General features: G+C 41.1%; 1 long non-coding RNA gene across 3 annotated transcripts in view; it reads right to left on the bottom strand.

Annotated features, from left to right (window-relative positions):
• LOC108447226 overlaps nucleotides 1–18509 on the bottom strand; it is a 70569-nt gene that overhangs the window by 37521 nt on the left and 14539 nt on the right. For all 3 annotated transcript variants that reach the window (XR_001862665.1, XR_001862666.1, XR_001862663.1), the window contains exon 2: nucleotides 10990–11066. This is a non-coding gene — a long non-coding RNA (uncharacterized LOC108447226). The remainder of the gene's footprint in view (nucleotides 1–10989; nucleotides 11067–18509) is intronic.

The raw sequence follows: 18509 nt of genomic DNA, 5'->3' as shown, positions 1-18509 counted from the left end.
TCAACCAGTGCCAGTGACCAGCAGGATTCCCACCAGTTCCCCGAAAGCACTTACTCAAGTATTTTACCACCTAGGACCACCCCACCACTCCACTGGTGGAGCACCAGGCCAAGCCAGTCTCCTGCATCCATCCACCCAGAGCCCTATGGGCAGCTCTTCTGTTTCTGAGCCAGTGGCTTTCTTCATTTTACATTTGGGAATTAGTCTATTTTTTTTTCCAAATTTTATGTGAAAAGGGATTAAAGTAATTAGAGGTTTCACACAGTCCTTTCTCCTATCACCCCACACTCCCACAACCATTAATCAGCTCTATTCAGTTTCAACCCAAGACAGATAAAGAGAGAGAGGAGGAGAAGAAATGTTTTGAACATTTGTTATGGAAGGCTGGGTGACTTAAGAAGCAGAAATACAAAACAGATACAAACAGATCTATTGTATATAACTTTGCTGTGACAAATAAGAACATTAATAAAATGGGACAATCTTTCTATCAGATGAGAAAAAAATGACAGTAATAAGGAATTTAACAGTTTCTCAGTCAAAACTAAATAAACTCCCAAGAGCTAAATTTCAAAAACAAATGTGTTTTAAGTTACAAGAAACTTCAGTACAAAAGTCCAAGTTAATAATACATAGTTACTACAGATTTCTGTAAATAGAATCACTAATATTTCAAAATAATGACTTTTTTTCAGAACAAGCCCACATATAAAAGTGTTAAACTTGATCCTTCCAATTCCCACTCTCCTGACATTCGCATATTTGGAAAAAGAGATAAAATTTTGTCATGAAGATGATGACCAGGATGGTCAATCTTTTCCTACCCTGAATTGAGGGATACCAAATGAACTTCAAAGGAAGTGGTACAAGATGAAAGGGAGACTCTCACCTTGGTGGTCCTGCCCCAGGACACCAACAACTCTAACAGCCAAAGAAGGAATGGAAAAGTTATGGGAGAGGACACAAAGGGACAAAAGCTCCCCGCTGATGAGTTTTAAATAAAGGCTAGCTCTTCAGAAAACCCCATCACAACAATCTGGTGTAAGCTAGGAGAACCTGTCCAGGAAATGCCTCCTCACACACTGTCTCCCGCTGCCCGAGAGAAGCAGCTGCACCACGTGGAACTGAACTATGGCCTTGTCTGACTATCATGTTTTATACAATTAATTTTGAGAAGATTATCACCATTAAGTATTTGCCTTCTAACTGCTGTTTAGCCTCAGATTCCCATATCACCTTGATCTCCACATGTTTGGGGGCCTTAGTTACATATTTTCATGAGTAGTGGAAAAGGGAAAAAATCCATGGCCCTGTGTGATTATGTTTCAATACAAAACAAGTAGTGCAGAGAAAAACAAGTGGGTTTTTCCACCCTGCATTGGATGGAATCACCACTGCGTTTGACTAATTATAGTTTCAGTATCAATGGCACCACAACCAAACTGTTCATTTAACCCTTGGGATAAGAGACAAGAATACATTTCTAGATGTCCTCCGTCCTCTCCCCTCAGCTACATACCTGGTGCTGAACCTGAGCAGTACCTGCTAGGCCAAAATCCATGGGACTCCTTGCAGGCACAGAGATCTGGCTATGCACAGCTGGTAAACCTCTCCATCCAGCTGCTCCATGCAAACTCTTACAGAGGTTTGCCTTGACTGGAATGTGTATGGGAGCTGCCATGAACAGAATGAGCCCAACTTTCTCTTTCAAGATTAACATTGGGTCTAAATTAGGATTTTTACCTTAATACACTCTAACAGTACACATGCATTACCTGCCCTTATGAATCTCCCTTCATTAGCACACTTAAGTAAGCACTGAACAAATAAGCAGTGAAAATGGATGTTTCAGAGGACTCTTATGCCACTAGATGCTGGGAAAATATAGAACTGGAAGAAGTAGATACTGTACAGGTTCATCACCTTCTTCAGTTTGCTTCCCTCTGAACTATTTGTTTCTGGTTTTTGCTGGAGTATCTCTGGCTCACAAGATACTGAGCAGCTTTACAAAGCAAACGAGAAAGTTCAATTTAACCAGTACTTTTAGAAAGGCAAGTATTTCATGTGCTGCTTTTGCAAAGAGAACAGAAAGCATCACAAATATGTTCAGTACAGCATTTGAGGACATACCAGGGCTAATCTGCCTGGAATCTCAAGAATAAAGGGGAGTTTGCCCTTTAAATGAAAACCATCTCATCTCCTTTGTTGTTCTAAAAAGTGTTTGTTAAAAAGCCAATTCCTTGATATAGTCTCATATTGTGCTATTGATTATTATGTGGAACCTCCCACTCCCTTCCAGCTGAAATTTTGCAGGAGTTATGCTTTATAATCAATAGCATGCTCCACACTGAATGGACTTGCCAGTGCAGCAGCTCTCCTCCAACACCCCCAAGGACAGCTGCAAAAAATGAGCAGGCTACCTCCCGGAGCTATCTAAGGACCAGATCCAAACTTCATTGAATTCTATGGAAAAATTCCCACTGACTTCAATGGGCTTTGGATCAACCCCCTGCAGAGGAACACTTTTTAAAATAAACATTAGGGGAAAAAAAATCATTAGGACTATAAAGCCTTTCATATTATCTCCTGGATACATTTTAAAGCAAGAGGGTGGGAATGTGCTCTTTTCTCCTTATGAATGTGCAATTCCTGTTAATGTCAGGAAGAAGTCATTCAATTGTGAGATTGCAAAGGGGGAAAAAGAAATATGGCCTAACTTCTACAAAATCAACCTCTGTCTAGACCTAGATTTCATTAGGAAGTTTTAAAAAATATGAGTTAGACACACATAATTTCAAAAATCCCTTCAGAAAAAAATAATTTAAAACCCCCTCGATTTGTAAAGCACTTTGACAGTAAATATAATCTTGGAACTATCTAAAATACAAAGAAGAAAAGGAAAAAAGTTAGAATAAATTACATTCCACATGAGCTTTTGATGAAAATGTAATATTATGCAGGCTTAAATATTATTAGCAGAAACATTCAGTTTGTTTCCTGTTCTTTGTGCAAATTATGCTTAGCAGTGTTGGAATAATTCCTGGGGTTTTGCCTCTCCAAATGTACTTCTACCTGGGACCTGTTCAGGCTGAGCTCACAGGCAGGTACATACACTACACCCTTCCAAAGTGTGCAAGCAGAATCATTCCAAAACGCTAAGTTTCCTCCTGCTCTCAGAGGAATACTGCCCAGGGCTGAGTCTGAAACCAGTAAGTTCTGACAGATGAGTAAGCTCTGAAACCAGTACGGTCTGATCATTTCTAGGATCAGGATCTGAGATTTACCATCCATCTTTGCTAGTTCCTGGACAGTTCCTTCACAGCAAGACAGAGGATCTCCTGTTGGCAATCCTTCTACAAAAGTCTCATTCTGCTCAGGAGTTGCAGATGCATTTGCTGGGCTCAGTCATCCTTTTAACCTCAGCTTTTAAGTTGCCCCTGCAGACTGCACACAGAAAAAAAGCTTGAGCTTGGTCATGAATGTTGACTCCAATTTGAAGAGGTCACCCACAAAGAAGTGACACTGTCAGGACCACAGGGCGGATGGGCTTCAAGGTAGATTTGGCTCAAGGTCCAGCTGGTTGCAGGCATGAACTAACAAACTGCCCTATCTGAAGGAAGCCCCATGCTGTGAGAAGCTTCTGCAGAGGCAATGTCCTCCGACTCTCCCTTTCATTCAATTATCCCCATGATCTAACCTTGCAGATTTAACTGCAGCTACATGAATATGAAAGAAAGTTTTAAAATGCATAGGCTCACGATGACCAGAAACCAAATTTTTCTCAGCAAAAATGAATAAATAAGAAAATCTTTCTGGGGGTAGAATGCAAGTGTGACATTGCACCAAAAGTATTTTTAAAACAATATATTCTTTAAGAATGAAAAAATGTTATTAAAAGAAAGAAAAGTTTTCTGTAGATCAACATTAAAACATTTTCTTTACATTTTCCCAAGATTCTGTCCTTTTACTCAGCCCAAACTAACATTTGAATTTCATCCAGACTTGCAAATAATTTCAATAACCACAAAACTGAATCTCCATTTCTCTTTTGGGATAGCTGAGAATAATCTTGCCTGAAAAACAAAATAAATCTAACTGAAACACCAAGAAAGAATAAGTCATGCTCAGGACTGAAGTCACTACAAGGCACATTTCAGATGCCTATGCAAGTCTGCATTTGAACACACATGCAGTTTTGGTTCTGGAAATTCAGAAAGAATCCTTTCAGCTCTCTAGTTTCCAACAATTTGTGATAAACACAGCACATTTAAGGATAGGACTATTTCTTTTACTATAATCACTTAATGACACTAGTGAAATGATCAAAGACGTTCCAGAAGCTGAAAATTCATTCCAATGCAGACATAGAAATAATTGGGCTAAAGAGTCATGTTAAAACACTTTCTTCTCAGTTATGCCCCAGAAATTTGCTCACAGCCCACAACGATTTCAAAACCATACTTCTGGGGAATAGTACAATATAACCATAAAATTACACTTGAGATAAGATTTAATTGTCATTCTCACCTTTCCAACGCCTTTCAAGAAGTAATCCTTAAAAGCCTCACAAGAAAGAACATTGCAATTAAAATCATAGCATGCAACAATGATATTAAGAGAAAGACAAACTGCTTTATAGGTTTTACAGGAGCTTAAGTTCAACAGCTTTATTCAAAGTTATCACATGTGATCCTGTCTGATGGATTTGAGATATTCACTTTGGGCCCAAGGATGTTACAGCTAAATAAAACAAACTGACATTATGCCCTAAGTGATCTTTTCATTTGCTTGAGCCATGAGGCTGGAGAAAGCCAGTGGAACTGCAGCAGGTGAACCATCACAGAGGGAGAATCATGTTCTCCTGTGGTTTCATTTCAGTGCTGTTGGATTCACAATGAAAGCAAATGCTACTGTGGAACAGCACTAGTCCATGGTACTAACTTCCACCTTCTCCCTTTATTCCTTCTCCTGCTACCCCCTCTACTCTTTGTTCACAAGTCTGTCGACAGCAAAAAAGAGACTAAACCACTCTTGACTGCAAGAAGAGGTTCACCAGCAGCTAACTTTGTCTTACAGTCATACCCAGGGCAGTAGTTGTCACACCTGAAAGATGTGCCTTGTATCTGGAGCAGAGCCCAACCAATTTATGCTTGGGAGGTTTCAGGCACAAAGGGAGAAAGCTTGGGAGGACAGCCAGTTCCACAAGGCTGCCAGTATCTTGGGAGGGTCAAAACCTTATGCTGTAGCTGCCATTTTGGTCTCCTATGCTTTCAGGGGATGTATAAATCATTCTCCAACGGTGCATGCAGTGCCTGTAGGGAAGACACACCTCAGCAGAAGGGAAAGGGAAGCACAGCCTCAGTCATGTATTCTGCAGCCCACATTACTTCCCCAGCAGTTCAAAATGCTGGGGTCAGCTGGACCTTCCAGACAAAGGGGAGGTGTGTCCTGTAGACACCCAGCTACCTGGAAAACCAAAATGATTTTAATTACTGCAGCAGGAAGCTCTAATTTTTGTTCCTAGGAATGTAGTTCTTCTTAGGGTGGGGAGTTTTCTTGTGGCAGTTGACTGCCTGAAGCATCAGACAAGACAAAAGACAAGACTTAGAAGTTGCTGGTGAATCCCTTAAAACAAGTGTCTTCAGGTTCCCTGAACCAAAGGCTAAATGGCAACTTTCATTCAACTAACCTGGAAATTAACAGGGGGCAGGGGGAGAGAAAGGAATGGTCTGATCGTACTTTTTAACCGAAGGATGCAATCTCTTCATAAATATTCCCAGAAATGCTCCCAAATAGAAAGGCTGATCCTTCACTAATGATTTTGTATGGAAGGGAAGAGTTCTACTTGTTGCCTAGACCCTGAGCAGAAGAGAAAGAGCATCTTCCAATTAGATGAATATCTATGAAAAGATGGACTTCATTTTATACTCCAAACGAATTCACTGGGGTCTGTCAAACCAAGGCTTCTTCCTCTCTTTCCAGAGCAAAGAAAAACCAAAGCAAAACTGTTATGTTTTTTATATGCTTGCAAATAGAAACTTTCCTTTTATTCTTTCTCAAGCCCAAATCCAGCTGGTAGTACTGCTTTTAAAACTCCTACAAAGAAGGTAAGACTATTGAATTCAGAAGTCAAATCACTGCAAAGAATATTTTACATTAAAGCCAAACACCACATCCTCCTAAAGCAGCACGAATGCTTTCAAGGGAAGATGGAAAATGTAAATCACTGGAAACCCTGAATACCCAATAAATCACTGGCAAGCTGGCCTGGGTTTCACCGCTGAACAGAAGGAAAGCAAAAGAGTTCCAGAGTCCAGCAAAGATGGAAAGAAAGCGTTCATTGTATTGGGTATGTTACACGATCCGTATCGGACCTTTGTGCACCATGCTGGGGCAAAGAATTTACACGGATGCAAGGAAGTGGGAGGTGTTAAGAAGGGAACGGCACTAGAGTTTATACAAGTGTTACCAATGTTAGAATAATGTTTATCAGCTTACAGTATTTGACTTAGCATAGCTCAAGGGAGAAGGGAGAGATAACAACAGTCCAAAACACGTTCCTTTACCTGAAAAGCCGGAAGGAGGTCTAAATTCTCCATTTGAAAGGGAGCCCAATTAACTTTATCTTGTATATCTGAGCTCCTGCTGGGGAGACAAGTTCACTGGGGGTTATAATAATAATAACCCATGTGCAAACATTTTGACTACTGCATATACTGAAACATCAGAGGAGGAATATAGTATTGTGGAGAAGGTTTATTGCATCAATTCCTTTTCAGCACTATTCTTTGGAAGATGCTTAAAGTCAGGCACACTCTTAACTACTTTTACGATAGGAAACTAAGCAGTTCCCATGCACATGAAAAGACTTGGCTAACCCAGCTGTACTGCTTTTCTGAAATCAACAGGGCTGTGCTGATTGATATCAGCCCAAGAGCTGACTGTCCACAATTCTTTCCTCTATGCCAGCTCAGAGCAGGAACACAACAGAAACAAAATATCCAGCTTCTCTGCAGGAGAACTGGTCAACAACAAACACTGTGATGATGTTGAGGGAAAGAACAGCAAACACTTCACTAATTCCAGAAATTAGTTGCTTGGAGTGGACAGGCATGAGAATGAATGAAACTTGGACTCAGCCACCTCCTTTGCAACAGCCTTCATGCACGGCTCAGTCATCTGCCATCCACCACAGGCAGAAAGCTAGGTTTCACCCACACACACTTGCACATTGAACAATGTTTCTATGCAAAACAAAAGAGGCTGTGACACTTCAGTCTGGCAAGAGAAATTATTTTGGGTGTGGTAAGAGCCTAAACAATTGCACACAACCTCAAGAGGACAGAAGGGAAGGACTATTAACCAAATCTTCCAGTACTAGATCATCAAATAAAGCTTGTGGAAGCAAAATTTAAAACACAGTGAAGGAGGTCTAACACCTCTGTTGTACGAAGAGCCACCTGGAGAACTCCTGAGCAAAGGATGCTAGGACTACATAATATTTCAGTGGTTCAAGGTGAAAGCTCCATGTGTACATACCACACATTGATCAGGAAATCTTTTGATCAGAAAGTACTATAGCATTAGGAGAGTACTGGTAAGGACAAAACAATCTCAACACTTACACACTTAATCTTCTCCAAGCATCCATTTACAGCTATCAATGGGAACAGGACGCTGGATTTGCTGAACCTTTGGTCTGAAGAGGCACAATGGTTTTTATTCTGTTGGTATGTCCATGGAGATTCTGATCATTACTTAGTTTATCTTTAAATATGAAAATATAGGGACAGAAGCTGAAAAGTGGAGAAAGACAATAGATGGTGAACAATACCCAATAAAAAGGAGCAGAATATATTAACATTTAATAGGGAGCCATTACACAGAACCACAGAATCTTTTAGGTTGGAAAAGACCCCTGAGGTCATCAAGTCCAGCCTCTGATCACCACCTTGTCAACTAGACCATGGCACCAAGCATCATGTCCAGTAATTTCCTGAACACCTCCAGGGACAGTGACTCCACCAATTCCCTGGGCAGCCCATTCCGATGTTTAAAACCCCTTTCTGTCAAGAAATTTCTCCTGATGTCCAGCTTGAACCCTACCTTGAAGCAGCTTGAGACTATGTCTTCTCATCCTGCCACTGGTTGCCTGGTAGAAGAGCCTGACCTCTGCCTGGCTGCAGCCTCCTTTCAGGGAGCTGTAGGGAGTGATAAGGTCACCCCTGGGCCATCTTTTTCCCCACTAAACACCCCCAGCTCCCTCAGCCGTTCCTTGCAGGACTTATCATCTAGACCCTTCAACCAGCCTTGTTGGCCTTCTCTGGATTCACTCCAACACTTCCTACCTGAATTGGGGGGCCCAGAACTGGACACAGCACTTGAGTAGTGACCTCACCAGTGCTGACTGCAGAGAAAGAATCACTGCCCTGGTCCTGCTGGCCACACTATTCCGGATAGAGGCCAGGTGCCATTGTCCTTCTTGGCCCCCTGGGCACAGCTGGCTCATGTTCAGCTGCTGTCAACCAACACCCCCAGCTCCTTTCTACTGGGCCCCTTTCCAGCCACTCTGCCACCCAGCCTGTAGTGCTGCAGGGGAGTTGTTTTGGCCAAAGAGTAGGACCTGGCCCTTGGCCTTGTTGAACCTCCTACAAATGGTCTTGGCCCATGGATCCAGCCTGTCCAGGTCCCTCTGCAGAGACTTCGTGCCCTCCAGCAAATCAACACTCCCACCAAACTGGATGTCATCCACAAATTTACTGAGGCTGCTCTCAATCCCCTTATCCAGATCATTGGTAAAGATATTAAACAGGACTGGGCCCAATACTGAGCCCTGGGGAACACCACTAGTCACCAGATTACAAGTGAGCAATTTAATAGGAAAGATGGTGAAGGTCCCAGAAGGAATTTTAATGTGTGCTACGCACTGCTGAGGTTAACAGGAATTGCAAATATTCACATAGGACTTTTGGCCCTGAGCCTATTTTCATCAATGAAAGTTAGCACCAAGTCCACAGCAATCAGCATGTAGGTCTTTGGTTATCAGAGCTGCTGCAGAGAGGGGTGGGAGCTACTGAATATAAAAATAAAGGAAAGGCAATAATGAGAATTATCATATTTTCATGCACTCCAAATCATCCACTCTCATTTAGAGGTACTATTCCACAAAAAGATTTCCTCACCTTTAGGTTAAACCATCTATGGAGAAAGAGATTCAGTAGAAGTAAACATCTCTATGCCAAATAGGTCATTTATAAGGCCCATAAAATTTCAGAATCAAAGTTTAGAAGTTTCATTTTCAGACATATAATCTTTGGATTATGCATGTGAAAATGTGGTGTAATATCTACCTGACAGGTAAATTCATCCTTGCTGTAAATCTTCGCATCAAGGAATATTTTCCACCCTGCTATAGACATAGCTTTATGTCCAGAAAACAAATCTGGCAGAGGTTCACTTGCCAACAGATCTTAAAAAGTTCCAGTTCTTTGATTAAACACATCTATTTCTGCAGAGTTCAGTAAATGCGTGAATGGAGCATGTGACAAGCTGTTGGCAGCGTATTTATTTCTACAACACTCTGTAAATCATCTTGCCTAGGTTGCCTCTACTCTCTCATTTTCTTGTCTCTATTACTGTTTTTCAGTACAGCAAGTCTGTGCCCTTCTTGGGCACTGAGATGTTTAGGGGCTGCTGCCCTTAACTTCTATGTGAGATGCGCAATGATTCCTACGAAATGCACTGGCTCCTGTGTCATATTGCTTAAATATTTTTTGGTGCTCAACCAGAAACTTTCAAGGAGTACCTCTGCCATGTAGATCTCTCATAAAGCATTGACATTGCTAGAAAGGAGGACAGGAGGGGAGGTGAAGTAAATCTCTAAACTCAAAAATGTCTGAGAAAGACAGCCAAGGGTGTGGATGAAGTTTTCTAGGGAGTCACTTTTCACTGTCATATGACTTTTCTGACAGGAAGATACATCCTTAATGAAAAATGCCACAGTGTCATTATGATCTGACTTAGAAACAAATAAAATGGCAAATTAGGCAAGACAGCTTAAACGTGAAAAATTGCCCTCTGGCCCTGAAATTCCAGGTTTATTTCCCGTAGGAAGAGTTAAAGCCATCAACAAAGGAGCAAAAATTTTCCTTTAAGGTTACATGGACAATGGGACCTACAGAACAATGTATGCCAGCTGCTCATGGTATAAGAAGAATAATTATGATTTGATGGCCCAATTTAAAATCAAGGAAGAGAAAAATTCATTTGTATAAAGTTTAGCACATTTCATGGTAGCAGAGAGCTGAAGGAAGAAGGTTCAAATGCTCCTGATAAATCACAGAAAAAGACAGAAAAAAATAGGGCAAAATTAAACCAGGACCAGAAAAAATGATGTTGGAGTATTTAACTGCTCAAACACAGGAGGCATGTGGTTAAACAGCAGTTCTCCAGAAACATGTTTAGGGGTTACTGGATCAGAGTCCACATGGCTCTGCTGTCGAGAAAAGAGAAAACATAATGTTGGAAGAGATAAACAGGTATCAAAACACACAGAATAATCTCCCTGCTCTCTGCAATGTCAGTAGGGCTTCACAGGAACACTGCATCGACTTCAAGAGTGGATGCAGCTGAGCAGCAATGGGATGACGTTTCTGGGAGGTTCAAGACACATCTATGAAAGGTAAGGACTACAGCAAACACTGCAAAGCACGAGAAAGAAGTGCCACAAAAGAAAGAGCAGCTACATAACCTCCATCACCGATTGCCCCTCAGAGTGGGTTGGGCAAACATGCCACAGGAAAGCATCCAACCATTCTACCTAGATTGCTGTTAACTCCACACACACAGCAGGGATACCTTCCAGCCCAGTGTTTAATGGATTCTGTATTCCATGGAATTGGAGGACACCCCCCTGGCAATGAGTCAAGGGGATTCACTGCTTTCTCTCCAAGATTATTCACACTTCCCCCTCTTTTAGGTCATCCTTACCTTCACATTCAGAGAACCTTTTGGGTTGGAAAAGATCACTGAACATCATTTTCAGTGCTCAGTTTGGCTTGGCACACCTGTAGAATAGATACACACATTTAGACCTGAATGTTTATAGCATTCTGGGGCTGCACCCCATTTTCTCTATCATCAGTACAATTCTGAGACCTTTACTTTATTCAGGACTGACCTAGCTTTGTGCTGACTTGGTTTCAAAAGTGCACACAAGCATCTCTGCCTTGTGCTGCATCATTCTCCATCCCCACACTTCCTCCCTTGGAGTTCCACTGGCATCATCCCCAGCCCTGCACCAGGCTGCTACAAACACTCTCTGTTTAGGAGCTCTCCTTTTCATAGCTGAGGCAAATACACTATTAGAAAGGATCTCTGCTGCCCTCTTTCACCACTTTTAGTCCATTTGAATACAGCAGAGCAGAGAGAGAAGCCAGCACTTCAGGGAGATGAGAGAGAGGCAGTAATAACATTGCAGAGACATCAGGCACTCAAATGGAGATGGCTAGAGAGGATCAAGCAGAGAACTTAAGGGGTTTATCCCTGCTGGAGAAATAAACTTGAACTGAAAACAAGCTCAGACCAAGATTTCACCTATTCTACTGATCCAGATCTTAGTAAAAATCTTACTGAATTGAAACTGAAGCAAAGCCAGCTTCAGTCACAGCTAGACCCAACCCCCAAAAATGAGTAAGAGACTAATGTCTCTTTCACTTCCTTGTATTTGATCAGTGATGTGCTAGAGATGATCCTATAACTAGAATCTCAGCTGGAAAACAGAGAAGTCAGGAGAATGATGATTTCCATTGCCAAATTAAAGGAAAAGAAGTAATGGCCACCACAGCCTAGTATGGCACTGATGTCAGTAAGTAACTCACTGACATGATTGTGCCTGAGGCTTAAGTGAAGACCCTTGCTATAACAACATCAATTAACAGGAGTAACAAACACTCACATGAAGGAACTTTTTACATTCATTCTTTTGCCTTCACTGTCAACATAGAAGGATTAACAGAAAGATCATTGTCTGCACATGAGAGCAAATATTAGGACTACCCCATCCAAAGCCCACAAGGACTTGTTCAGCACTGGAAAACAAAATGCCAATAAATTCAAGAAAATGTGATTATGACAAACTCACAACACATCCAAGTCTAGAGGACTGCAGGCAGTTCTGATTGTCCCACCTGGAAAAGAATCCAACAGAATGGGGAAGGAGCAAAGAAGGAAAACCAGCTCCTGACCACAGGAGGAGACAGAGTAGGAAGGCAGTAATCTTCAGGGTGGAAAATAGCTATCTAAAGGAGACATAGAAAATTTAAAATTGTGATGGGAACTCAGGAGGCAAATGTGTGAGACGCTGTTTTTCACAACAGAGCTCCAAAAACCCCCAAATAACACCAGGCAGGTCAAAGTCCTAGCAAAAGGAGTAAAATTTCAACAGTTCTCAATTAAATTGAGGAAGCCACTGAAAAAGGAGGCTATGAAGACAAGAGAGTGGAAAGATCAGCTTCTTCAAGAATAGTCTGTTAGTGCTTATTCAACACGACAGACTGAATGGAAACTATAAGGCCAAATTGTGCATTACAATAAGTTTTTCAGTACTCCAGAGAACACAGAGGTGAGAAAGAAACAAAAATTTTAAAAATCAAGAAGTTTTCCCTTCTGCAGGGACCACCCTAAAATCTCCTCAATTTTCTTAGCCCCAACTCTAGCACTTGGGGATAGTCAAAAACTCCTCTGTAAACACCATATTCTGTTGATTGTGTTACAGGCTGAGACAACAGGCAACACTGTGGTTTTCCACAGTGAATTCTTTGATGGGCATCCCCAGCAGTTTCAGTAGGCAGCACAAAGTGGACTAAGCAGACCAGAGAATTCAGATCCAGTAACCTAACTAACCCACCTTTGTTCTTTCTGTCACTAGCTCCTAGCACAAAACACCAGTTGGACTCAGCTGCTGGTTTTAATTCAAACATAGACAGATTTTGCTGAATATTATCAAGTGGAGCTCTGAAAAAGGAGATGAAAAAACACCTTCTATTAGTCACGTGTCAGAAGTCTTTTTTTTTTCTTGAAATAGGTCTGAAACACTGTCAGCTCCAGCGGCTAAACAACTCTTTTGGGTTAGGGCAGGTTATCAGACAGGCCTCAAGAAAGTACAGTAACTCCTAGAGTTACAGAGTCCCTCTAACATTGTGTGTTACTAAATATGATTTACCACTATAGATAGTGTACCACAATGCATGAGGTAGCTTAGCAGATGCAATCCAACAGTGCTTTTAGCATAAAGAAAATTTTTAAAAATGCCTTCGGGTCTCAAGACAACCTAAAACACACCATCAGTCTAGAGATTTGTGTTCCCTTTGGCATGGAATAGCCAAAGATGTTCTGACCCACTACCCTGAGTAAAGGCAAGACAGCTCTGCTTCTGCTGGGCAGTGATGCCAGGTCACTGCCTCCCCAGCCTGGCAGAAGCCAGGCACAGTGGCTCAGAGCCAGCTGTGTGCCCCCCGAGGACTCCCCTGAAAACGAGGCACACACAAACTCACGTCTGCAGCAGTCTTTAACCCCAACAATCTGCAGCCTAAAGTTTGAGCAAGAGGGGGCTTGGCTGGGGCTGGAAGGCAGAAGGACAGGATCATCTCATTTAGGGAAATCGAACATACCCGGCAAGAAAGAATAACGCTGCAGTGCAGCCTTCAAGACAGATTTTTCAAGGGAGGAGAAGGAAAACAGCCATGAATCAGTAGGAGAAATATGACTTTAAAGCCCTAACAAAGGGGAACAGATGGAAGCATAGCAAAGTGCTCACAAACTTGAACTGGAATAGCTGTCTCTTAATAAAACCTCTCCAAATATGAAAGCTCCTCAGACATCTGCAATTAAATCCCCTATTAATCCTGACTATATTTTAAAGGCAGTTGAGCCAGGCCACTAATAGTCCTATCAACAGACTGAAAACTATACCAGCAGGACAGAGATGGCGAAACAGAAATGAGAAGAGCCAAAATACAAACTTAAAACCCAGGATGACGGGGCTGGTTTTTCCACCTCTGTCTCCACATAATTAAAATCCTCCTGTAGGTTTTATCTCTAAGTGCTGGAGGGGGTAAGGACTTCAGTATTTCTGACTCACCCTGATTTCTTACATGCTCACAGGAATGAAGATAGCGAAAATATCACCACTTCTGTATTACGGAAACCTTGCAATTAATAATTGAGAATCTTTTTATCTCTCTCTTCCTTTTTCTTTCAGAACTAGAGTGCTCTCTTCAGCTTGTTAAGCTTAGTTCACTCCCACTGATAATTCACTAGAGATCATAATTTATGGACAATTGAAGCTGCAGAAACATCTCTTAGAAGGAATAGAGCAGATCCATAGCAACAATTCTTCAGGGGAATATTAATCCCCAGCTTTATGTAGTGCTAAGTGTACAATAGTAATCAGAACTTGAGTAGAAGCTGCTAATCATTGAGGGAAAAGGCTGTATAAAGAATTCATAATGGAATTAGCCTGCGGCAAACAAAGAAAGACAAAATTAAATCAGCCATCAAATTGCACCAAGGAATTTTAATTTACAGGTTAATGTAGGATTATGTAACTAATCACAGCTAACATTTTCAATGAACAACCAATAAAATTGTGCTCTTTTTTTATTCCTGCTAATGGTATTCCAATAACACACTTTTATCACCATATAATGTGTTAAGAATGATTTTCAAAAATTCTAAAAATCTTCCAAAAAGCATTATGACTGGGCAATCAATGCAAAATGCTGGCTTTAAGTTAATTAGCATAAATATACATCTAGATGATCTACTGTTTGTTTCAATACAATACAATAAAGTTCCTTGGAGTCTGCATGGGACAGATTTACATAACCAAATGTGCATAACTGTAGCCTTAAAATATATGCATGACTTCCAAAGAGGGAGATACAGCAATACAGAAAGCCTCCAAATTAAATAAGTCAAACAACTTCTGAGTACTAAAGTGCATCAGCTAATTCTAAATAAAACCCTTATTATAGTTTTTTCTATCAATACAGCATATATATCCTATGACATACGCACAAAGGATTGCTCTAACAGAGTTTGTGCTGTTTATAATATGAACATCATAAAAAAGAATAAGGTTTCTGGGATAAAAAGTTGATTTGCTTCCCCTAGAGAAAAAAAGAAAGACCTTGTCTTTGACCCAGTTATATTTTGATATTGGCCAATGCAAGGAGACTAAAAAAAAGACAGAAAGAAAGGAAAACCACTCTGTTCAAAAACATGTATTAAAAGACCACTAGTTACTGTATGCAAATACACAGAAAAGACTCGCATAACTCTTCGCACATTTTTAAAGGGAAACACCGAAATTATACCGTATGCTTCAAAACACATCAGCTTAATCAAAAAGATCTTTTTTTGCAACATATGGCAGCATGAAAATTTTTATAAATGGAGTAAAAAGCACTTTCATAAGCTTTACTTCACTTAAGAGGAATGCTGGGAAGAAAGGCAACAGCATTCTTCCTGCATATGTTTTTCTTGTTCTGAACAATGTGGGAAAACCTCATTTTACTTTAATCTAGCAGTTCATTTTATGGAAGCAGCAACATTCTGCCCATTTATTAGCACAGAGGGTTTGGGGTTGTGGGTTGGGTTTTTTCTCCCCTTCCTTTTATAAAGTCTAATTTTAAGATGCACACTTCCAAAAAACATTATGGTGTCAATTGCACTACCCTTCAGCAATCCTGTAATAACTTTATTCAACCATTTCTAATTATAATTATATTTTCAATTCCTTTTAGCTATAGAAACTCTTTATCAATCAGAGCACAAGACAGAAAATTACTTTATTACAGCTACAGCTCGTTAGTCTGAGTGCTCTTAATGAAGCAGCCTCATAATCAGATGAAAATCATGCTGAAGAAAACTTGCATCATTAGTCTGGGCCTTAATTACCAAGAAATATAGTCACTAACAATGATACTCCATTTCATGATACGGTGCATGCACCTTCTACAGTACTTGCAATTAATAATTCCGCAGACTGCTACAGAATCTTTCTATTTATTCATAACAATGGAGGGGAAAAAATTCTAAATTTAATTGAGCGGCTCCAAATGCACTCTCTCACTCTCTCCTGCTCAGATTAAAATGTCAAAAGGCTAATATTCTATCTTACAATAATTCATCATTTTAATTACATATTTTATGTATGTGGAATGTCCTTTTTATTTTTTTCTCCTCTTGATCATTTAGGGCGACATTTTGGGGGGACATGTGTATGGAAAAAATCTCTCCTTGTATATTGGTGGCCCACACCTCACAGAGCTGCAATAAAGAGAAGAAAAAAGCATTTATTTTCCTCATCAGTGAACGAGGATAAGCTTCAGACATAAGCACAAGACATTCATTTAAATTAATGATGTCCTTCATCCAGTACACTTATCAGTGAGGATGGAAAGATTCTTGAGCGAGGAATATGTTGATCCCTAAAATCCTTTATGAATATGACCCATCATAGGGTTAGTAACTTTTATACACAAGCCTCTTCTAATCCACTGCATTGTCTGTATTCTTTCACACTGAATGCTCGTCTGAAGTCTCCAGTAAGCTTCCTGCACACGAGAGCACCAGGAAATGCCGTAAGAGTCCCCTTTGTCCAGCTAATGAACCCACTAAAAGACCAGGTCACAATCCTCGACACCGAGCACCTGGAGGATATTTCACTCTAAATTGCAGCATAAAAAATGATTCCACAGACATCAGCGGGAACATTCACACCTCTCAGTAGCGTCCCCGAGATTTGTACCTGCTCCAGCTTTCTCCCTCATGTGCCTCGTCACCACTGAAGGCCGACAGGCTCCCGAGGGTAATAAGGAACACTGTTTTCCAGCGGATTAACTGAGGCAGGGAGCAGGTCCTGCTGCTCAGCTGGCTGCAAAGCTGCTCTTCGGAAACTGGGCATTCCACTCCACTTCAAAAATATTTGACATGATTTTTGCAAAGTGCCCAGTCCTTGGCTGCTCAGCTGCTATCTGAGTAAGTCACATTACAGCAGGAAGAGATTGCTCTGGAGTTAAGTTACCAAGCCTGTGATTAATCTCAAGGGCATAAGCTAAATAATTCCCTTGTACCATTGAATTTTCTAGCGCTCACACAGCGCTGTGCTTTCATGCAAGCACTTCAAACAACAACTAGCCATTAGACAGGCTAGATGAACTTGCTGTAAATACATTCAGCATATCCTGCTTCCCGGCACTGCGCTGCACAAAGCATCCTCGCTGTCGCCTCTGCTAAATGATCTGCTGCATCTTCCCATGATCTTTGACAAATCATTGGCATTTTTTGAAGCCTTTTATGTCCCCTCCTAACACAGAAAGTAAGCTCCCTCCTCCTGAAACAGAAAGTAAGAAGCTCCGTGATCTGTTTTTTCTACCTCCCATATGTTGAGGACTAGTAAGCAAGTGAAGGCAAAATGAAAATCAGCTTAAAGTTCTGTAAAACAAATCTGTAAGTAGCTGGAATGAATAAATAAATAAAATAAATAGAAAGGCTTTCTGCCCAGTCTCTCCTGCAACTCCTATTTTCCTACCCTTCCGCCACATCTCAGTATTTTTTATTTTAGGAGAACTTCTTTTACGTAGTTGCTTTAAGAATTTGCATCTGGCACCGGCAGCCAACAGAGACAGGAGACTGACAAGATGGACTGTTGTGGCAATTCCTCTGTTCCTACTACATTCCTAAGCTGTGCTTTTTGGCATTGAATATGGCAAAAAAAAAGACAGCATATTTAGAAACGTGACAACTGGAAAAAATATTCCTAAACCTTATAGTGCCTTCTAAAATTGCAGAATAAAATTAATTTATAGTATGACTATAGCTGGCCAAAAAACCAGGGGCTCACAGTAAACCAAATGGGGTAAAAAACTGGCTCTGAAAGCGATTCTGAGGTTTTGGCTCTGTCCAACAAGTACACTTATAAACTTATTGTATAACTTACTGGCAAGAGAGCAGCATCAGACTGACCTCCACTTGCATCACAGAAGTTACACATTCATTGTCTTTGAGGGAAAAATGTTCCTATGGTACCATATTAATATCCTTTGTGGGTTGGGTCATGAATCAGCATTGGCAACCACCTCTGAAGCCGTCTGCCTGCCAGCCTTCCCAGCTGGAAAACTGGTAATGCAGGAGAGATGTATACATAAGGGAAGTGATGGTTTCCCAATTCCGAATTGATTTGTACATGAATCCGCTCAAGTTTAAAGTGCCCCAACGTGCCAAAAACCTGGTCCAACGAATATATAGAATGGTGAGTCCTCCCTGCGCGGCCTCGTAGTGAACGTCAGCGAGGATGAGTTTGTGCACCCCCAGCCCACGCAGGCAGCCCTGCGGTCCCACGGCCGCGTGCTGGAGCGTTCCCCACGCCGCTCCTCGCGGAGGGTGATGCATCCACGGGAAAAAAGTTTGGTCTGGCTAAAACTGGGATTTTTTTTTTAAATTTC

Source organism: Corvus brachyrhynchos, unplaced genomic scaffold, assembly GCF_000691975.1.
Source record: "Corvus brachyrhynchos isolate BGI_N302 unplaced genomic scaffold, ASM69197v1 scaffold416, whole genome shotgun sequence".
Lineage (NCBI taxonomy): Eukaryota > Metazoa > Chordata > Aves > Passeriformes > Corvidae > Corvus > Corvus brachyrhynchos.
This window is presented reverse-complemented; position numbering and strand designations above follow the sequence as displayed.